The 23609-nt window shown below is 44.4% G+C and overlaps 1 long non-coding RNA gene across 2 annotated transcripts in view; it reads right to left on the bottom strand.

Annotated features, from left to right (window-relative positions):
• The window catches only part of LOC119246071 (uncharacterized), a 30859-nt gene extending 8360 nt beyond the window's left edge, over positions 1-22499 (bottom strand). Inside the window, exons 1-6 of one of the 2 annotated variants that reach the window (XR_008552005.1) lie at positions 20348-22499; positions 5409-5502; positions 2391-2518; positions 1671-1842; positions 1064-1366; positions 273-405 (exon numbers count right to left, since the gene is read on the bottom strand). This is a non-coding gene — a long non-coding RNA (uncharacterized LOC119246071). Of the gene's footprint in view, positions 1-272; positions 406-1063; positions 1367-1670; positions 1843-2390; positions 2519-5408; positions 5503-6968; positions 14685-20347 lie in introns of those variants that run through there. The other variant, XR_005125459.2, reaches the window with a different exon arrangement.
• Positions 22500-23609: the final 1110 nt, after the last annotated feature.

Genomic DNA, 23609 nt, shown 5'->3' with positions numbered 1-23609 from the left:
GCTGTGAAACTGTCCGCAGCCTTGGCGGCGCCAGTTCGATTCCCGGCCGGTCAGGGAGAGTCCCACATGGCGCGGCAGACCTCTCCTGTCTCACACGCTGCTACCCTCAGCAGTGTATTTCAGTCCTTCTGCCTGTTCTGCTCCCTGCTCTGTCTCTGGTAGATTCTCTCATGCTCCCATCCTCTGGCCTGTACCCCAGTGCTTGTATAAATAAATCAATCTTTAAAAACAAAACAAAACAAAAAAACAAGATTATACCACCACTTACTTACTTTATTCTGCTATTTTAAAGTGTTAGAGTGCCAGAAGTGTTGATCTTCTTTTGGCGTATTCAGAGTTCATACTCTCTTGCTCTGCTTTCGGGAAGGATAATGATTTGGTAAGTATGAAGGAAACAATCAAGAGCTACAAAAAAGAAAAGAGAGATAAACCATGTAAATGCCATAAAGAAATATTAAGAGGGCCTCCCCGGAGGCGCAGCGGTTGAGCGCTGGGTTGCGAAGCTGCCCGCAGCCTCTGCAGAGCCGGTTCAATCCCCAGCTGCTCCCCGGCCACTGGAGGAGGGTCCCACAAGGTGCGCAGACCTCTCCTGCCGCCCGCTGCTCCCCTCAGCAGTGTACTTCGGTCCTTCTGCCTGCTCTGCTCCCTGCTCTGGCTCTGGTGAATTCTCTCACCCTCCCACGCTCTGACTGTACCCAGTACTTGTATAAATAAATAAAAATAAATCTTTAAAAAAAAAAAAGAAATATTAAGAGATTATTCAGCACATTTGAATGTGAAGATGCAAATTAGTGAGCTATGGAGACTGTCTCTAGAGAGTTTAGAAATGTGTAAGTTTAAGCTTTTAGGCCCTTAGAGATAAAACTAATACAATTTCTTCATTCAACAAAATAGGAAACTATGGCATAAATAGGAAATGTCTTACCTAGTAACATCTGGTGAGTCAATGGAAATAATCATAACTTCGTTCATTTAGTTCAATATTAATCTGTACAAAGCTGGACTTACGACACCGCCACCTCCCAACCTGCACCCACCCGAATCAGCCTCCCTCACCACTGACCTAGAGTATGCCGGCTCCTGCTTCTTAGTTCTTGCCTGGTGCAATATAACTTTGTGCCATTTTTAGTCAGGTTCCCATTCATAGTTGTGAGGCCCCCATCACAGCTTAAAATGATCAAGTCTTATTTGTCTTTCCAAGCAATTTGTTGTCTTTTATCCCAAGGACATCCCAAGGCATCTTGAAGTAAGTAAATGATTGGCAAAGTTCAAGGACCACAAGGGAGACTTTGCAGATGAGAGGCTCCAGAATGATGATCTGCCCAAGACCACTAACACAAATGTAGCAGTTGTTGTCCATGCTCTCCTAAAAGTAAGTACAGACACAGTTGATGATGAAAACAATCTCAGTGGAAAGCTATGTACAATATCTACCGGAAAACAAGATCAGGATTAAAGACCTCTTTTTTTTTAAATTACATTGCTGTAGTCCCCATAGTTCTCCCACCACCTTATCACCCATGAACCATCACCATATTACCCTTGTGTTCTTCCCTCCCCAGTTTTGAGCCCCCTCCTTCCCCTTCCTTTGCTGAAGACCTATGATGCTTTTAGGGACAGCACACCCATCTCTGACATGTGGTAGTTGTCCTGAGATTTCATCTACCCACCTGTGCCCAGGAAGAAACTTGGTAGCACCTCCTCTCCTACATTAGGATTGTTGCCCAGTGGTAGTGAGCTTTTCCCTTGGAGGATCCTCATGCCCCATCTCCACCTAGGGACCGTCAAAGGGAATAGGTCGCTAACACTGTAAAGCAACAAGCCTATTCTTCTGAGGGAGATCTGGAAAAGAGATAAAAGAAAAATAAATTACTGAAGAGCAGTACACTCACAAAGTCTGTTCCAGTGGGCAACTAGTGGTTGAGTTAAACTGTATCTACCCTTTTCTACAGGTAGATGAAGGGGTGGTGATTTAGAACTGTGTAGAACTTAGCTTTGTAGCATTCTCTTTTTTTTTTTTTTTTTTAAAGATTTATTTATTTATTTATTTAAACAAGCACTGGGTACAGTCAGAAGCGCGGGAGGGTGAGAGAATTCACCAGAGCCAGAGCGGGGAGCAGAGCAGGCAGAAGGACCAAAGTACACTGCTGAGGGGAGCAGCGGGTGGCAGGAGAGGTCTGCACGCCATGTGGGACCCTCCTCCGGTGGCCGGGGAGCAGCCGGGGATGGAACCGGCGCTGCAGAGGCCGCGGGCAGCTTTGCAACCCAGCGCTCAATCACTGCGCCACCAGGGAGGCCCTCATGTTCTGTTTTAAAAGGAAGATCTGGAGGAAGTTAACGTCCTTAAAGCCAAAGACAAAAATCCCCCAACGACAAGCTCCCCAAATTACCTTTTTTCTCCAGGTAGATTGCAAGTCATCCTCTTAGATTAACTGGCGATTATCCAGATTCTCAAATTGAAAGATCTGCTGAATGTGGACATTCTTAAAGCTGCTTACAGTCCTCTTGTGAGAATGTCCTTGAAAAGAAAGACAGTTCAATAGGACACCAAAACTGCTGAGAAAAACTCAAGAAAAAAACTAGGAAGCTTTAACCTGAAGCATTAGGTATAAGTGTCTCCTAGCTCTCCTCCCTAGCCTATTCAGTCTCCCTAAGTCCTGCATGGCAAGCGCTGGCAGTATCACAGAAGGATTGGTCAAGCTTAGAAAATGAAGTAAACGGAAATAAGGGGTCAAACCAATGCCCACCATAAGGTCTGATAAAATTTGTGGCCTAAAGGTCATCCTGTTGCTGAAAATACTTCTTCAAGATGTAAGATAACAGAGCAACTGCTACTACTGCCCAGGGGCAACTGCCTTGACCATTTTTAATAACTGGTTAGCTGCCTTTACTATAGGGTAGGAGCTCCCTGAAACAGATCTAAGCCAAGTTTGCAATCTCGAAAGCACTTGTTAAGGTGTGGTGAAGTGAGGTGAGCACCAGATATGGCTTCCCAAATTCTTGATCAGGGATTACCATGTTATGAGGACCTTTATGTTAATACTAAACAAATTATAACAATATTTGAAACCTCACTTATTCAACTGTATTCTCTAAACAAGATGTCCAGTAAAGTCCAAAGATATTCTATGATGTTCTCAATAGAAGCAGAAAATGCTTCATATTCTCTTGGCAACATTATTCTCCATCCTTATTTAACCTTAGAAACTTCATCTCCAAATACAGGTTTCCCATGACAGTGCATACAAACTTATATGTATGCTCCTTCCTAAAATCCCATTAATTATGGTAAACAAATATGCCATGTGCAAGTGTGTTTACACCGAGAATTTTTAAATAAATAGGTCCAAGCTCAATTTCATTCACAGGCTGCTTGGTTAAGGTATTTATTTTTTTTTAATATTTATTTATTTATGCATACAAGAGCTGGGGTATAGGCCAGAGATGCGGGGGGGTGAGAGGATTCACCAGAGACAGAGTGGGGAACAGAACAGGCATATTGACTGAAACACACTGCTGAGGGGAGCAGCGGGTGAGACAGGAGAGGTCTGCCTCGCCAAGTGGGTTGCTCCCTGGCTGGCCAGGGATCGAACTCGTGCTGCAGAGGCTGCGGATTGCTTCATAGTGCAGTGCTTAACCCCTTGCGCCACCAGGGAGGCCCTTGAGTTATATTTTGAAAAACATCTGTTGAGTGCTACTTGTCTCCACCCCAAAATATGGTAGTGAGAAAATTAAGGTGTCCTCCAATCCAGTCTGTAAGACCTGAGGCAGAGGAAGGTTTTAGCCCTGTTTAACCATACACATATCAGTACTCTTTGCAATTCAAGTTTATAATGTTTGGGGAAATAGTTCAGTTCAGGTATCAGTTCTTCTCTCTAAGCTAGCAAAAAAAATTTCCCAGGATGCTTTCACAAATAAAATATTTTAACAGCCACGATGGATCAACTTTTAATTCTTCAAGTCACAAATTCCCATCCAGGTATACTTTTAATAACCAGGGCCCAGATACCCTGAAAAGATATTATGAATGTTTAATTATAGCAACTGTGGGCCTTGTGATATTCTATGATTAATGGGGTAGTTAAAGAAATATGTTGGTAAATTACAGAAAGGCAGTGAAGTACAACCCCGGATAGTTGTGTTTTCTCCTTTTTATAAAGCAAGTGCCTGACTTAAGCTTTGATTGCCAAGGCAATCTCTTCAAAGGTGGCTGCTGTGCATAAACATATTGCCCGTCAAATGATTAGATAAAGAGACAGGCTGTGCCCCCACCCCAAGTTCCTTTTAGAGAATTTGGTTGATTTTGGTAACTAACCATTTGGGCAGCTTGTGGCTTATTTATTGTCTCCCCATGCTTTAATTTTCTGTTCTTATGTTTTAAATTCAATAATAAAAAATGAGCCCATGAAATCATTGGCCCCCTCCTTTGATCCAAAATCCCAGTGTAAGTAAACCACGTCTCTTTCAAAGTTCCTGATGATTATTGCTGAGAGTATCTTGAAACCTAACAAGAACCATGAGGGTTGATCCAGCCACAACTCTGAGTTATCAGTAGGTGTGACAATGGTATAGAGCAGGTAAGTAGAAGAGCTGAAGGATAAGGGGAGAGATGCACAAAACTGGGGTCAGAGAACTTCCTCCAATCATATATATTAAGGTTCTGTAAGGAGGAAAAGTTAGAAAAGAAATCACAATAATCCAGAAAAATATCCCAAAAAGTGCTTTCTTTTTTGATGCTTTGAAATTTTTTCCAATGACAGGATGTCATTTTCAGAGGTTGAAGCATTCAAGTCCCTGTCTTAATTCATCTGCAGTCCCTAGATAATGAAGTTGAGATTGATCCGAGGTGAGAGACAGGACCAAAGGCTATGTGTTCTTATTCCCAGTTTGGAACTTTTTCAGAATTTTGCCAACATCTCACTCCTGCCCAAAAACTGATGAAAAAGAACAGTGATTCACTCCATCTAAGAGAACACTTGCAAAGAACAAGAGCCCTGTAGTGCCTTCAGGCCTCAGCTTACACACCCACAGCTCACTAAGCCACTCCCTGGGGACACCTTCCACTTCTCCCTTGACATCACTTTGCCCACCAAGAGTGTTCCCCCCACTCTTCTTCGTTCTTGCCCCACAAAATTTCCCAACATTTTTATGGTACTCATCAACCGGCCAAGCACCATAATGACTTTGACATTTCTGCATCCTCTATGAGAGAGAAAATCCTTTGAAAGGAATCATGTCTTTGGTTTTGTTATTTATACCAGTGCTTGGCCCAAAAAATATTTAGCATTAACACAAAGATTATCTCAATTTTGAAGATGCCAACATTTCCAGAGCTTCCCTTTTTACAACTGCTAGAGATTTTAAGCAATGACTTGAAATACAAAGTCCAGATATATTGCAAAATTCACCTTTGGATGCTGTGTGGTGCAAGCGTAAATCCGCCTGAGGCTGGCAACCATCCTTCTTCTTAGAATGGATACAAAACCGGATCAGAATTCATTCCTTTAAAACAAATTCCAAGAGACAGTTATAGTTCTAAATTGACTAGTATAAATAAAAGATTTCATAAATATAGACCAGTGTTTCTCAAATTGGGGTGATAAGAACCCTGGGGTGGCTGTGGTTATGTTCTCGTGGATCCCAAAGTCCTGCATGTTATCACACAAAACATGTCTCAGGCAAAGATAACTTCAAATTATAACATGTTACATTTCAAGTAACTTTCTTTAATCAGTTCCTCAAAACACATATTCTTTAGGATCTTAAAAATTTTGCTGCTTTAAAGGGTATTTCATCCTGATAAATTACTTCAGTTTGAGAAACAATGGCACAGACCATGTTTCCAATAAGGCTCAGGACCATTTGTATTGATATATTTAATGCCCTGTCAGACGAATGTCTTTAGGCATTGGGAGAAGTAGGGGGTGGGGACAAGTTGTGAGAAAATATGGATATGAAGTAAAATGAGCAGTAAGAGAAGCCCAGCTCATTTATTTGGTTCTTCTTGTTCCCGCTAAGATGCATGGACGTGCACAAAAAAATGTTTCAAATTTGATGTTAATATTTTCTCAGCTGGACCTTTGTGTTAGTATTATGAAAACACATCAGAATGGCTAAGCTACTTTAGTTTACCCAAGTACTTGTTGAAAAGAGGAAGGGGAAGAGGATATAGAAAGTATGTCATAAAGTAGGCAAAGGTCAAGGTTCTTATATAAAACATTTGTCCATTGCCTTCTTGCCAAGCATATTCCATAAACATCTCAAACTAAAAAGGCATCACTGCTTTCATCTGCTCTTGGGCAGAGATAGAACAAAAAGGTACAAAGAACCAATGTATTGGATTTATATCCCCAATCCATGAACCTTGAAAACCTCAAATTATGAGATGTTACAGTCAACAGTCAGCCTTGGCATATAGCCAAATCCAATGGCCAGATATCGCTTTAATTGTTTTCCATGCCTCCAAAAGAGGCACAAAACAAATGACATTAAGATACACCAACTGAACTATCCAGAAGCTTAGAGTATTCGTCATGTCATGGACCAAAGAGAGAAAGTAAAACTTCCTCCTCCTTTGTCCTATCGACTTCAAACCCTAGTGGGTTCCCTTTTTAAAACTCCATAACTTAAAGTTCATACAAAGCAGCACTTGATTATCATTCCCTAAATTTATTCCAAGTGTGCGTAAATTAGTGCCTCAATACCAATCATCTCGAGGGCAAGAGATCATATGGAACAATATAATTTCTACTCCTCACTTCAGTGTAACCTAGCATAGGGCTGGGTACACAATAGACCATCTGTAATCCTGCTGGTTAGCTCATGTGGCGATAGAGGTAGCAGCTGCAGATGAGGTGGGGACAGGAAAGGAGACTGAGGGGACTCCGTGGCTTTTCTATGGGCAGCATCTTAAAGAAAGACAACAGCACAGGGAAGGGATTACTTAGAAGCTACAAAGCAGTACTTACAGTATTCTAAAGAGCCAGAGACTCTTCTTACAGCTGTCCAAGGAGCTAGTAGTGCATACTGCACCCTGAGCTGGGCCGATCTTTTGACATCCTTCTCAGAGGAATAGTATCCTTTTTCAGTGACTACCAAGAACTGCTGTTGTGATACCTAGTTACTTGTTTCAGCAGTTCCTTACTAAATTTTCTCTGCTACCAAACAGCCTGTATATAAGAGGCTGGGGTATTATTCACTTTATCAGACAACAACTCACTGCTAAAATTTATACCCAGAAAAATGATTAATCTTGGCTCATCTTTCTTTTAATATAACACAGAAAAATTGGTCCCATCAGTTCTAAATCCTCACTTGCGTGTGGTGCTTTGAGCTACCTTAATTCAGCATAATGAAAACAGGGTGCATTTTATGTAATAGAGTATCACAGAAGGTGATCTATGATTTTCAAAGGCACCTCAGCATATGTCCATTCTCTCATTTAATTGTTTTACAACAATCTTGCTGAAATAAATAGGGACTGGGCTGGTTGGTGCTCCAGATGAAGAAATTTCAGGACTACAAAGTTTCCACAGTTGTTCTAAAAATGAATGGTAGTAGAGCCCAAAGGTACCGGTCTTTGAGAGTTTCACTTGAGAACTCACTAGCTTTACTAACAATAAAATAGCAAGAGTCACAGTGGTCTGCCCACAGACCAACCACCCTTAGTAAAATGAGAGACACTGGTCATTAGGTACATGAGATAAATGGGTTTTTAGACTTCAAATATTTAATGACCAGGTTATTAACTCCACCTTACATTCCAGACACCTTTCTTTAGAAAATGAAAAATTAGTAACTTTTGGTTGCCTCCTGGCAACTGGCATTTAACAACAGCAACACATAAGATGAGAGATTTACAGCCAGGCAAACTGTGCAGGAAAGAATGCAGAGACGACGCTAACCTGCTTTCCTGGGGAACCAGTTTTTAACTGGTAGTGATATATATGGAACATACAAAAGAAAAGCCAGCAATCCAGCTCTGTGGGCCTGGCTTATCTTGAGCATTTAGCCCAGTAAAGCAGCAACAGAGGTGGGCAAGAATGGTTCCTGTCCCCAGAAAGTGACGATTGGTGTTGGGATCATTAACAAATGCAGGAAAAGGAATGAGAGTCCATCCACCGAGTTTCGACCTGCTTTTGGTAGTCAACACTGCACAAACACAACATGGAGATCTTGGGCTGATGGGCTGGAAAATGGGACAATATTACTGCGTTAATTAAGAACACGGGGTGGGGGGCTTTGGGCGTGCACTACTCAGAAGCAATGCAAAGAAGGAAGTGGAAGGGTCCCTGTCTGATTGGCAGGATAAAGGAAAGTGCAACTGAAGCACTGTAACAATGCAAAGTAGGTAAACCAATAACCTCTGAGATTGTTACTTTTTTAACCCAAGAGGAAGGGACTTGCCCACTAAACATTCCCCAGCAACAAAGGGGCAGGGCAGGGGCAGGGGGTGGAGATGGCACAATCTTATTTAATGGTTTGAAATATGGACACTTGAAGTAGTTCATCAGGATTCAAGGAGAGGCAAGGGGAGGGAAGGGGAAGGAGGAAAGACCATGACTACTTGGAATTTTATAGAGTGGAGCAATGCAAAAGGAACGGGAGTGTGGGCAGCTGGTGGGCAAATTCATGGCATAGTGTGATGTTTTTACTTGTATGTATCACAGGAAGTTGGGGGCTGGGAGTGTTTGCCTAACAACGCCAGGGAAGAAAATTGCCTTTCTGCCCATTTACAGTCCCAGGAGAAATTTTGTGCAGTCAACAGCCCCTGCAGTATTGCAAAGAGGGTATAAGTATGCTACTCTAACAGGATGGGAAATAGGTAATTGCAAATATTCACGCTAACAGTCAAAGAAAAGGGCCTTAGTCTGTATTCCTGCTGAAAGGTACATGAAAGGTAAAAGGGTCTTATCTAATGATCAATATTTTGATCATGGTTATTACTGCATATTAACTGTCCCAAAGCTGAGGTAATGATAGTTAGTAGTCCTCAGCAACAATCCGAAGGCAGTGGTCGAAGCATAACATCCTTTCCTACGGTACAGGTCTACAGACAAATACAATTATGCACACTAATATTCTTAGAAGAAGAGTTCATTCATCGTTAACATGGCCGTGAGGCAAGGAGGGTGAAAAGGGATGCAATCCCAGTCCGGTGGAATAGATGGACAAATGCAATTATGCTTATTTATAAGTACAAAGAGCATTAGGTCAACAGCACTGCCTTGCTCTAACACAGAAGGTACAGGGGTTCTGGCATAAGACATGCTTAGAAAAATTGCATTTGTGAACACGAACTTTCCAAGTGAAAGAATACTGAGTCGTGGGCACTGCAACTACACATACCACCTGTCCACAAGGAAAGCTGAGGGGTATGATTTTGTCTACTGATGAAGACAATTCCAATAATGCATATTAGTGGTCCACTCCAAAGGTAGCTGGGGCTGGGGTGTGGGTAGAAAACGGTAGCCTCCACAGTAGAACAAAAGAGGTACAGTCCTAGTAAGCAATAGGGTTGTAGAAAACTGCACTTGTGCACATTAACTGTCTTTGTGTTCAGGTATTAGCAGTGGGCACCTGCTGGAAAGCATATGAATTCATATGGCAGCGGTGAGGGGGCCCAAGCACTCAGACAATTGCAATTACGTTCATTGGCAGGACAAGAGAAGACGAATGGGACAGTAGCCCTGCTCCAATTCAAATGGAGGGCAAGAGTGGCAATTATGTGCAATAATGTCCCATGTAGCAAACTAGAACTATACACCTCGTGCAAATATAAGAACCTTAAATTAGTGTGTACTCCTAACTAAAACAAAAACTAAAGAGAGGGAAGTCCTTAAAAAGTCCAGGCACATGAAAAATATAGTCACATTAACAAGCCATGGAGAGGCCTTAGTGATCAGTCCCCATGTTAGACTGCAAAGGATTAACAGGGTAAGATTTTATTTAAATAGGTTCAAACGTGTAATTACGCATATTATTCTCCAAGGTGCATGGTGGGGGCAATTGCCATTGTGCGTCTTGACTGTCCAAGCGCAACCATCTTGGGGACGGGGCAATGGGAGGGAAAAGATGGGCGTGAGGAATGGGTTTGTCCAGTGCAGGAATTCAAATATAACCGCACAAAGAGCAGCAGGCCAGGAAGGGAGGCCTCTGTGGTCAGCACCCCTGTTGTACTGCAAAAGGGGTCTGAGAGGGCAGGATCGGATTCATATGGGATGAGCCATGTGCAATTGTGCTAATTAATCTCCAAGGTGCACGGCGTGGGCAATTGCCATTGTGCATCTTGATGGTCCAAGCGCAAGCATCTTGGGGACGGGGCACCCCTCTGTGGTCAGCACCCCTGCTGTACTGCAAAAGGGGTCTGAGAGGGCAGGATTGGAATCATATGGGGTGAGCCATGTGCAATTGTGTTTATTAATCTCCAAGGTGCACGGCGTGGGCAATTGCCATTGTGCATCTTGACTGTCCAAGTGCAACCATCTTGGGGACGGGGCAAGGGAGGGAAAAGATGGGGGTGAGGGATGGGCTTGTCCAGTGCACAGGAATTCAAATATAACCGCACAAACAGCAGCAGGCCTGGAAGGGAGGCCTCTGTGGTCAGCACCCCTGCTGTACTGCAAAAGGGGTCTGAGAGGGCAGGATCAGATTCACATGGGATGAGCCATGTGCAGCTGTGCTTATTAATCTCCAAGGTGCACGGTGTGGGCAATTGCCATTGTGCGTCTTGACTGTCCAAGCACAACCATCTTGGAGACGGGGCAAGGGAGGGAAAAGATGGGGGTGAGGGATGGGCTTGTCCAGTGCACAGGAGTTCAAATATAACCGCACAAACAGCAGCAGGCCGGGAAGAGAGACCTCTGTGGTCAGCACCCCTGCTGTACTGCAAAAGGGGTCTGAGAGGGCAGGATCGGATTCATATGAGGTGAGCCATGTGCAATTGTTCTTATTAATCTCCAGGGTGCACAGCGTGGGCAATTGCCATTGTGCGTCTTGACTGTCCAAGCGCAACCATCTTGGGGACGGGGCACCCCTCTGTGGTCAGCACCCCTGCAGTACTGCAAAAGGGGTCTGAGAGGGCAGGATCGGATTCATATGGGGTGAGCCATGTGCAATTGTGCTCATTAATCTCCAGGGTGCACAGCTGTGGGCACTTGGCATTGTCCATCTTGGGGAGGGGACACTCTTTAGTTGTCACAAAGGGAGTGGGGAGAAGAGTTTTCTTTGTGTACTGTACAGAAACCCAGACAAGTAGGTTCACACATATTAGCAGGCCAAGTAATAGGACGTTATGGGTCAACCGCCCTGCAGTACTTCGAAGGACATGTGAAGGGAAAGGATACTAATGTAATTGTTGTTATGTACACTAACAGTTTTGAACAGGAACCTTAAGTGACTATTACCCCTTGCGGTAAAGCAAAGAGGGTGTAAAATGTGCCATGGACTCAGTTAATTCAACTGAAAATGTATACAAGGCGACTAAGATTGTACACATTAACTGCATTACTGTGTAAGGTTTTCAGTAGTAGGCTGAAATGTCAGAAAAATGGGAAGGGTCCTTACCCAATGTACAGGTACAGGAGCAAATGTCAGTATGGACAAACATTCTGAATGGATAATGGCTAACTTGAAGCCTCTGCCATAATGTAAACAGGGCAAGGAAACAGGATCCTATTTTAACATAAGGGGACACCGACTGCTGTAATAATACACATTTACGCTATAGGAGAAGCAGCCATAGTTTGGTTCAGCATCCATAATGCAAAGGAGGTATGATGGGAATGGGACCCTAGCACAATTTTACACATTAACTGATCAAGAGGAAGACTTTTGGTGGTCAGTGCCCCCTGCTATTATACTAAGAAGTCAGGATATTAGCTTATCAGGAAGGCACATGCACATTAAGACCCCCAAGAGGAAGACTTTGGGTAGTTAGCATCACTACTAGAAGGGTGGGATATTAGTTTATATGGAGGGCTAAATAGTCCCAGAAAAAAAGTAACATTTAATTAATACACCTTGCTGTAACAAAACAAGGGTACAAGGGACTCCATCTGCCATACACTTCTGGTCAATTACCATGTAATAGAAAAGTGTTACGTAAAGTGGGTCGGTAGGTGAAAACAAGGAAGATGAGTAAGGTGTTCACTGACAGCACAGCAAGAGGGACAGACGCAATTATGACATTAACAGTGCCAAAGCCAGGGCCCTGATATTCACTACTCTCTATTGTATTGAAAAGGACGCAGGAAGGGGTGGGAAACTACACTAGGAACAGGACCAAGCTACAGTTAAGAACTATAACAGTCCCAAACAACCTCTGCAGCTATGCAAAGGAAGTAGGAAAAGATGGGGAAAGAAAAACATAAGGGACCACAGCTACAAGTGAGTAAGTAAACCATCCCAAGAACTCTCTGCTATAATGCAAAGGAGTAGCAGGGGGTGGGAAACTAGAGGAAGGAAAGGAACCAGGGCACTAACTAAGCACTGGAACAGTCCCGAATAACTTCTGCAATAGTGCAAAGGCCTGTGAAACTGGAATAACATTAGGGACCAGAGCTGCAATGAAGCACTTTAACGATCCCAAGAAGTACCTGCTTTAATGCGAAGGCCTGTGAAACTGCAGTAACATTAGGGACCACAGCTGCAACGAAGCACTTTAACGGTCCCAAGTAGCATGTGTTTTAATGCAAAGGCCTGTGAAACTGCAGTAACATTAGGGACCACAGCTGCAATGAAGCACTTCAACAATCCTGAGTAGCCTCTGCTTTAATGCAAAGGTTCTAAATAAGGCCTGTGAAATTGCAGTAACATTAGGGACCACCGCTGCAATGAAGCACTTTAACGGTCCCAAGCAGTACCTGCTTTAATGCAAAGGCCTGTGAAACTGCAGTAACATTAGGGGCCACAGCTGCAATGAAGCACGTTAACGGTCCCAAGTAGTATCTGCTTTAATGCAAAGGCCTGTAAAACTGCAGTAACATTAGGGACCACAGCTGCAATGAAGCACTTCAACAATCCCGAGTAGCCTCTGCTTTAATGCAAAGGTTCAAAATAAGGCCTGTGAAACTGCAGTAACATTAGGAACCACAGCTGCAATGAAGCACTTTAATGGTCCCAAGCATTACCTGCTTTAATGCAAAGGCCTGTGAAACTGCAGTAATATTAGGGACCACAGCTGCAATGAAGCACTTCAACAATCCCAAGTAGCCTCTGCTTTAATGCAAAGGTTCTAAATAAGGCCTGTTAAACTGCAGTAACATTAGGGGCCACAGCTGCAATGAAGCACTTTAACGGTCCCAAGCAATACCTGCTTTAATGCAAAGGCCTGTGAAACTGCAGTAACATTAGGGACCGCAGCTGCAATGAAGCACATTAACGGTCCCAAGCAGTACCTGCTTTAATGCAAAGGCCTGTGAAACTGCACTGTAACATTAGGGGCCACAGCTGCAAGGAAGCTTTTAACGGTCCCAAGCAGTACCTGCTTTAATGCAAAGGCCTGTGAAACTGCACTGTAACATTAGGGGCCACAGCTGCAAGGAAGCTTTTAAAGGTCCCAAGCAGTACCTGCTTTAATGCAAAGGCCTGTGAAACTGCAGTGTAACATTAGGGGCCACAGCTGCAATGAAGCACTTTAACGGTCCCAAGCAGTACTTGCTTTAATGCAAAGGCCTGTGAAACTGCAGTAACATTAGGGACCACAGCTGCAATGAAGCACTTTAACGGTCCCAAGTAGTATCTGCTTTAATGCAAAGGCCTGTAAAACTGCAGTAACATTAGAGACCACAGCTGCAATGAAGCACTTCAACAATCCCGAGTAGCCTCTGCTTTAATGCAAAGGTTCAAAATAAGGCCTGTGAAAGTGAAGTAACATTAGGGACCAGAGCTGCAATGAAGCACTTTAACGATCCCAAGAAGTACCTGCTTTAATGCGAAGGCCTGTGAAACTGCAGTAACATTAGGGACCACAGCTGCAATGAAGCACTTTAATGGTCCCAAGCATTACCTGCTTTAATGCAAAGGCCTGTGAAACTGCAGTAATATTAGGGACCACAGCTGCAATGAAGCACTTCAACAATCCCAAGTAGCCTCTGCTTTAATGCAAAGGTTCTAAATAAGGCCTGTTAAACTGCAGTAACATTAGGAACCACAACTGCAATGAAGCACTTCAACAGTCCCAAGTACTATCTGCTTTAATGCAAAGGCCAGTGAAACTGCAGTAACATTAGGGACCACAGCTGCAACAAAGCACGTTCACGGTCCCAAGCAGTACCTGCTTTAATGCAAAGGCCTGTGAAACTGCAGTAACATTAGGGGCCACAGCTGCAATGAAGCACTTTAATGGTCCCAAGCAGTACCTGCTTTAATGCAAAGGCCTGTGAAACTGCAGTAACATTAGGGGCCACAGCTGCAATGAAGCACTTTAACGGTCCCAAGCAGTACCTGCTTTAATGCAAAGGCCTGTGAAACTGCAGTTAACATTAGGGACCACAGCTGCAATGAAGCACATTAATGGTCCCAATCAGTACCTGCTTTAATGCAAAGGCCTGTGAAACTGCAGTGTAACATTAGGGGCCACAGCTGCAAGGAAGCTTTTAAAGGTCCCAAGCAGTACCTGCTTTAATGCAAAGGCCTGTGAAACTGCAGTGTAACATTAGGGGCCACAGCTGCAATGAAGCACTTTAATGCAAAGGCCTGTGAAACTGCAGTAACATTAGGGGTCACAGCTGCAATGAAGCACTTTAACGGTCCCAAGCAGTACCTGCTTTAATGCAAAGGCCTGTGAAACTGCAGTAACATTAGGGACCGCAGCTGCAATGAAGCACATTAACGGTCCCAAGCAGTACCTGCTTTAATGCAAAGGCCTGTGAAACTGCACTGTAACATTAGGGGCCACAGCTGCAAGGAAGCTTTTATTTTATTTTTTTTTTTTTTTTTAATAGAGGCATGCTTTTATTTATTTGTTTGTTTGTTTTGTTTATACATGCACTGGGTACAGTCAGAAGCACGGGAGGGTGGGAGAAGTCACCAGAGCCAGAGCGGGGAGCAGAGCAGGCAGAAGGACCGAAGGACACTGCTGAGGGGAGCAGCGGGCGGCAGGAGAGGTCCGCGCGCCATGTGGGACCCTCCTCCGGTGGCCGGGGAGCAGCCGGGGATCGAACCGGCGCTTCAGAGGCCGCGGGCAGCTTCGCAACCCAGCGCTCAACCGCTGCGCCACCGGGGAGGCCCAGGAAGCTTTTAAAGGTCCCAAGCAGTACCTGCTTTAATGCAAAGGCCTGTGAAACTGCAGTAACATTAGGGACCGCAGCTGCAATGAAGCACATTAACGGTCCCAAGCAGTACCTGCTTTAATGCAAAGGCCTGTGAAACTGCAGTAACATTAGGGGCCACAGCTGCAATGAAGCACTTTAACGGTCCCAAGCAGTACCTGCTTTAATGCAAAGGCCTGTGAAACTGCAGTTAACATTAGGGACCACAGCTGCAATGAAGCACATTAATGGTCCCAATCAGTACCTGCTTTAATGCAAAGGCCTGTGAAACTGCAGTGTAACATTAGGGGCCACAGCTGCAAGGAAGCTTTTAAAGGTCCCAAGCAGTACCTGCTTTAATGCAAAGGCCTGTGAAACTGCAGTAACATTAGGGACCACAGCTGCAACAAAGCACGTTTTTGGTCCCAAGCAGTACCTGCTTTAATGCAAAGGCCTGTGAAACTGCACTGTAACATTAGGGGCCACAGCTGCAAGGAAGCTTTTAACGGTCCCAAGCAGTACCTGCTTTAATGCAAAGGCCTGTGAAACTGCAGTAACATTAGGGACCACAGCTGCAATGAAGCACATTAACGGTCCCAAGCAGTACCTGCTTTAATGCAAAGGCCTGTGAAACTGCACTGTAACATTAGGGGCCACAGCTGCAAGGAAGCTTTTAAAGGTCCCAAGCAGTACCTGCTTTAATGCAAAGGCCTGTGAAACTGCAGTGTAACATTAGGGGCCACAGCTGCAATGAAGCACTTTAATGGTCCCAAGCAGTACCTGCTTTAATGCAAAGGCCTGTGAAACTGCAGTTAACATTAGGGACCACAGCTGCAATGAAGCACATTAATGGTCCCAATCAGTACCTGCTTTAATGCAAAGGCCTGTGAAACTGCAGTGTAACATTAGGGGCCACAGCTGCAAGGAAGCTTTTAAAGGTCCCAAGCAGTACCTGCTTTAATGCAAAGGCCTGTGAAACTGCAGTAACATTAGGGACCACAGCTGCAATGAAGCACTTTAACGGTCCCAAGCAGTACCTGCTTTAATGCAAAGGCCTGTGAAACTGCAGTAACATTAGGGACCACAGCTGCAACGAAGCACATTAATGGTCCCAAGTACTATCTGCTTTAATGCAAAGGCCTGTGAAACTGCAGTAACATTAGGGACCGCAGCTGCAATGAAGCACTTTAACGGTCCCAAGCAGTACCTGCTTTAATGCAAAGGCCTGTGAAACTGCAGTAACATTAGGGACCACAGCTGCAATGAAGCACATTAACGGTCCCAAGCAGTACCTGCTTTAATGCAAAGGCCTGTGAAACTGCAGTAACATTAGGGGCCGCAGCTGCAATGAAGCACATTAATGGTCCCAATCAGTACCTGCTTTAATGCAAAGGCCTGTGAAACTGCAGTGTAACATTAGGGGCCACAGCTGTAAGGAAGCTTTTAAAGGTCCCAAGCAGTACCTGCTTTAATGCAAAGGCCTGTGAAACTGCAGTGTAACATTAGGGGCCACAGCTGCAATGAAGCACTTTAACGGTCCCAAGCAGTACCTGCTTTAATGCAAAGGCCTGTGAAACTGCAGTAACATTAGGGACCACAGCTGCAACGAAGCACATTAATGGTCCCAAGCAGTACCTGCTTTAATGCAAAGGCCTGTGAAACTGCAGTTAACATTAGGGACCGCAGCTGCAACGAAGCACATTAACGGTCCCAAGCAGTACCTGCTTTAATGCAAAGGCCTGTGAAACTGCACTGTAACATTAGGGGCCACAGCTGCAAGGAAGCTTTTAAAGGTCCCAAGCAGTACCTGCTTTAATGCAAAGGCCTGTGAAACTGCAGTGTAACATTAGGGGCCACAGCTGCAAGGAAGCACTTTAACAGTCCCAAGTAGCCTCTGTTGTTATGCAGAGTAGAGGATATTCAAACTCTCCTAACAAAAGGAAATATAGGTATAATCAAGCAATTTTTCACAGTTTACATAGTCTCATGTAGTGCACAGGGTGAGAATATATTGGTTTCCTAGACACATGGATGTATCATGCCATAATTACGCATTTTATCAGTTCCATGTACCTCTGCTGTCATACAAAGGAAGCACAAAGGAATTGGATACCAGAGAAATATTGAAGTGCAAATGAGCACTTTAACAGTTCCTCAAGCCTCTATAGAAATGCAAAGACGGTAGGAGGGGATGGGAGAGTAGACACAAAGACCACTGTTATAGTCAGCACCTTAATAATCAAAATATTACTCCAGGTAATGTACAGTAAAAGGAAGGGGATGGAATCCTAGAGTTATACAAATGACCACAGCTACAATTAAGTACATTAACAATCTCAAGTACTCTCCTTTGAATTGCAAAGTGCACAGGAGTCGACACAAACTGGGAAACAGAAGAGACCACAGATGCAAATGAGCACATTTAACAATTATAAACAACTAGTAAAGAAAAGGAAGTTGAAGGACAAGGGAATCCTGCAGTAACACTATTTGTATTTAAGCACATTAACAGTCCCAAGTCCCTTCTGTGGTGATGCAAACTAAACATTAGGACTATAGTTCCAATTAAATTATATAAAGTCTCAAGTACCCTCTTCAGTAATGCAAAGGGAGCTAGGAGAGGATGGGCTCTTAGGTTAAAGGGAGACACAGGGGATTGTAAATTTGCCCCAGAGAGGGGCTTTAGACATTCAATACACTTTTGATGTAAATTAAAGAAAAGGCAGAGTTCCAGATTTGAAAGGTTCCATTCGAATCATTTAGGATGGAGCACCGAAACCGCCTGAGTGCAGACTTCTAAAGGTAAGGTCCCTGCTTAAATACAAGTATAAGTGTATGGGGCTAGTTAACAGGACAAGGGCAAATGCATTTTTGGACATCATCAGTTCAAGACAATTGTCTTGGAGTGATCCACCCACATAGCACAGAATAGAATATAGTGATCCTTTCCAATGGACAGGACCTGGACACTGTGCAAACTGGTTCTTTAGTTCTTCAAATAATATCCCACAGACAGTGAGATGGGGTGGAAATCCTTTTATTTTTAATTGCACAGGAGGTATGCAATTTTTAAATATTTATTTATTTGTGCTTACAAGAGGTGGGGTACAGGCCAGAGATGCAGGGGGTGAGAGGATTCACCAGAGACAGAGTGGGGCAGACTGACTGAAATACGCTGCCGAGGGGAGCAGCAGGCGAAAAAGGAGAGATCTGCTTTGCCATGTGGGTTGCTCTCTGGCCTCTGGCCGGCTGGGGATAGAACTCGTGCTGCAGAGGCTGCGAATTGCTTCATAGTGAGGTGCTTAACCCCTTGTGCCACCAGGGAGGCCCCAGGATGTATGCAATTGTGCACATTCACTTTTTAAGAGAAAGGGAGTCAAAACTCCTAAACTAAAGCATAGAGATAAGGGATATCTTAAGACATGTAAATGGGACCTTAAGCAGTGGGAATTTTAGTGCAAGGTGGTAGGTAATCTGTACTACCTAAGAGCAATGAAAAGAGCAAGGGTGGGTTTTGTCTATTTGACAGGCCCATCAATAATGATCATATCCATAAATATTCCAAGAGAAAGGGCTTTTTGCAGATGAGCAACTCTGCCGTGTTAAGAAGTTGCAAAGGGCCAGTGTAAAGAACAGGGGAATGGACAATTGGCGTTCTCATTATTAATTCATGAAACATGGTCTCAGGCAGTCAGCATTAACAGCAATGCAAATGAGATGAAGGATAGTGGACAAGTGAGACCATGTACAGCTGCAATTTGGTAGCTGTTTGCCCAAAAACAGCTGGACTACCCCAGGTGGGCAAAAGTGATGGGGTACCTTTATTTAAAGAGCAAGGCTGTGGCCATCGGGATTTAGCAGCACATTAACTTTCAAGCAACGTAAAAGGTACCAATTTCAAGTAAAAGACTTGGATTTTCAGTGCCCTTTAATGAGAGCAAAAGGGTTTTAGACTGGGATCTAATCCAATGGGCAGATTTGTGGACAATTAGAATTTCATGCAGAGCAGCGTTTTGGTGATCAACATAGTATGTATGCACTATAGGGGAAACTAGGGCTGTGATTACTGTGGCAATGACAAAAATGGTTTCTCCTTCCTTAAGGGTAAGGGACTGAGAATCATGGGCAGTAATGGCCTGATATGAAGCTCTTGATAAATTAACGTTTCCTAACACTAAATCAAAGGGTGCAGGTATTTGTTCTAGCTGGGCCAATGGACAAGTAGGATTGTGCACACTGATTGAAAATAATGATCCGGTAGTCAGCACTGACTATCAGCAATGAATGCTAGAGACAGATGGGGATTCCAGAGTCCAATGGATGAGCACTGAACAACTTATTTTGAGCGGTGAATCGATAAAGATTCGGGAAGAAGCAGGGCTGGGGCGTGGGATTAAAAGGGGGAATTGGGCCTGGGGCTGGGGCTGGGACTGGAGCTGGGGCTGGGGCTGGGGCTGGGGCTGGGGCTGGGGCTGGGGCAAGGGCAGGGGCTGGGCCATGGGTGGGGGCTGGAGCAGGGGCTAGATGGGGAGTTGCTGGGATTGGGCTGGGCAGGAGCCAAGTGTGGTGGTAGGGCTCCACAGAAAATTGAAACTGTTGTCAGTAATATTCCAATACAAGTTTGAATAGAGGTAACAAATTTGCAGCAATTCAAGTTTCCGGCATGATAGGTCAGTCATCTGACAGTAAGTGCAGCATTAAGGATGGGAGCAAAGCAAGGTCTGGACTGGAGTGGACCTTCAAGTATTCCTTTCCAGTTTTTCATAATGATAAATTTTTAGTCAACTTTATCTGTGCTATGTCTTCAAAAACCCATTTCGGAAATAGTAAAAACTTATTGTTAAATGTCTAATTAGTTGACTATCTAAAGCCCAAATTTTTTAAAGCAATCTACAGAAAAGAAATTGAAAACATTAAGAAATTTTAGGGACTTCGAAAATAAACTCAGTAACTGTCGTTAAAATGAATCCTACAAATGAAGTCCCTAAATACATTTCCATTAAGTCACTATAAGGTTTAAGTAGAATACTTGGAAGCCACACAATCAAACTACATAGGACTGACATCCAAGAAGTAAATAGAAATCAAAATCCGACCCCAGCCGTTAGCCACGGGGTAGATGTTCCTCTTGAGGAAGGCAGGGATTCCTCTTCTGCCAACTGTGGTCAACGATCATCTGCGATCCTTTCTGGTCCTTGCCTGGACTGATCGGCATGTTCACACTTGGCCAGCATGGAGCACTGGCCCCGGGGGCCACAGAGTGGAAGAGCAGGGCCTGGGGCAAGTGGGCCTGGTAGTTTAACCTTCGGCCATTTCGACAGTGCCGAGGAATGGGGTGAGGTTCAGCCAGCAATGCTGGAGGCAGTGCAAGAGGCAATGCTGGAGGGGAAGGAGCTGGGGAGGGAACCTGGGAGGGGGGAGGAAGGTGGAAAGGCCATATGTCCTTGGAAAGACCTTGGACACTACCCACTGGGAGCCGACATAGAAAATGTGGCTGCTCCACTTCTGCCTTCTGACTGGCTGAACAGGACCTGTGAGGAGTCATGCTAACTCACCAGTCTAATTCCATCTTCCACTAATTGGTCATACCCTACTCTAACATGCTCTGTGATTGGGTATGTAGAGCAGCAATTCAGCACTCCTCCACCCCATCTTCTCCCGCCTGCCGCCACGAACGCGGCAAACCCCGCCATCTTTAACAATGCGGCAATACCACCAGGTACAGAGCCCGCCAAGACTGTGCAGACGAATACCCTTGTGGACCCCCTGCCGAGACATCCACGTGAAAATTGCCAAGACCTCCACACGCTAAGGCCTGCCACATTGCCCCTGAGGCAAAACCTGCCAGGAAACGCACACGGCAGAGACAAAAGCCGCCATGTTACACACTGCAGCAAGGGCTCGGGCCGCCATCTTTTAGCATGTAACAGAATATTTCCACCGCCATGCTGCACACTAGAACAAAGACGCCACCAGGATGTGGCCTTCCCGCCACTTGGACACTGCGGAAAAAATGAATCCGCCATTTTGGACACTCACAAAGCAGAGAGCCATGCTGAACAACGCCGCAAAGCTAAAGCCGCCATTTTGACACCCGTGCCTGACTCCTCTCCCTGTCATTCTCAACGTGCCTCGGGCAATGACAGCACAACCCCGTTTCGAGACCTCGCGATAACAGAGCTTATGCAGCGTTCCTAACAAGCTCCAGATCGACTCTTCTCAAACCTTTAGCTCATGCAAAGTGCTTAACTGTCTCTAACCTGCGATCCATCTTGCCTCCCTAATTTATACTTAGCATAAGTATTTAGAACTCAGCTGAGACCCGCAGCAAATCTGAGCGAGCGCCATCTTTTCTCTTCCCCTCCCCCCACCTAGCCAACCCCGTAGCCTAACTTGCAGGCGCCTCCCGGCCAAAGCCAGAGAGCCACTCACACCACCAAACGATTACCAGCCAAAAATCTGTAGACAGTCCAGATAATATAACGGACCACAAAAACAACATTTTCCCATCCACAAAAGCCCTGATGGGCGATTAAAAAAAAAAAATCTAAGCAGGTATCCGTGGCCCGGATGGGCAAGGAGAAAAAAAGAAAATTGAAGCAGGTATCCGAGGCCCCGATGGGCAAGGGGAAAAAATGATAATAAAAGCAGGTATCCAGGGTCCCGATGGACCAAAAGGCTGTTAAAAAAAAAAATAGCAGGTATCCGTTGCCCCGATGGGCCAGGGGATGTGGTCCAGCAGATATCCAAGGCCCCGATGGGCTAAGGGAAGAAAAAAAATTAAAAAGCAGGTATCCGCGGCCCCGATGGGCACATTAAAAACAAAAAAGAATAAAAAGCAGGTATCCACAGCCCCGTTGGGCAAAAGAATATCAAACCAGGTATTAATAGACCCCATGAGCAATATATAGAGAAGTGGACGGAAAATAAAACTATACCACAAATAGCGGGAGTCAACCAAAACCATTCCAACGAAAAATTCTTCAAATATGGAGAACGCCTTAAAAGATCTCGAGCACCTCAAAAACCAAGAGAAGGTGTGAAGAACACAGAAGGAGAAAGTTTAGCCTTCAGAAGGTATCTCATTGTATTTTAATGGCTCTTTGAAAAGAAATACACCCTAAAGGGTGTTGGGAAGTAGAAAATGTTCCAGAAAGAACCATACAAGCAAAAAGCGCCACCCTCACTAAGTTGCCGCACAAAAAATATGGCGATCGCTGCTAGTTGCAGGGCTTTAAAATGTGAGGGAGGAAGGGAGGGAGGAGGGGAGGGAGAGAGAAAAGAGGGAGGGAGGGAGGGGGTAAGGGCGGAGGAAGAAGAAGAGGCGTGGTCTAAAGACTGAAAGCCAGACAGTTTAAAATTTACCCAGAAAGAAAAAATCTTATAATCTTATAACAATATGCATTAGGAAAAAACACTGGACTGGAAATAACCTTCATCTCTAGTCCAGGATCTCTAACTTGAATGGGCTTTCAAAGGGTTCTTATCCTTAAAATAGAGACCTTGGGTCAATCAAATCAGAAAAGTAATGCTAAAATTCTCAACCGAATAACAAATGAGAAATCTTTAGTCTAGTTTGGTTTTGAAATAAGAGGAAGGGAGTGGTAGAGCTTTGATATGTTAATGAAGCATTTATATAGCTCATTTGGTCAGAATGGTTCACTTCCCCACCTAACCTTGGAATCAAACAAGAACGGAAAGGTAATACGGTAAAGTACAAGGACGACCCCTTCCATTACCGGAGGTGACAGTCAAGGGTTAACCCTTTGCTCATCGATTATCAAACCTTTGAAGGTTACCCGAGGCACAGGAGATCATACGGACGTGTGTTTTCTACTCCAGGACTTTGACGTCGTGTTACCACCCCAAACCTAGGTCACCGGGTGCCTTTACAAACTCATTGCCGCGCAAGAAGTAGAAACGAAAGGAGGCATTCACAGATTGCCGATTAACCCCAAAAGAATCCACGGATACTGTTTATGACCTATTTGTACTTGCAAGCTGGTGAATACCAAACTTTCGTACATTCCAACTTCTCCCGCGAATGTGATAACATCAACACTGATTCGGAAGAGCACAGGAGAGAAGTAAAGTCACTGACAGTAACTGGTAGAAAAAAGGTCACAAAAGGCCAGACGCCCCCTGTAGGCTATTTCAATAAGAAGCGATTAATGTCAGACTACTCTTATCGTTGAGCAGAGAAACAGCAGAGACTAGGCAGAAGACAATGGAAACTAAGTATCGCGCAAGTCCCACAAAGTCAGAGGATACATTGTCTTCTAGTCACCCAAATACTTTCAAGTAAGCATGCCCTTGGGCCTGCAGATAAATAATAAATTTCTTTCATAATGTATACCC

The sequence above is a fragment of the Talpa occidentalis genome, unplaced genomic scaffold (assembly GCF_014898055.3).
Source record: "Talpa occidentalis isolate TD23 unplaced genomic scaffold, MPIMG_talOcc4v2.1 talOcc4.15, whole genome shotgun sequence".
NCBI classification, from domain to species: Eukaryota; Metazoa; Chordata; class Mammalia; order Eulipotyphla; family Talpidae; genus Talpa; species Talpa occidentalis.
The sequence above is the reverse complement of the archived record's forward strand: the minus strand, read 5'-3'. Positions and strand labels throughout refer to the sequence as shown.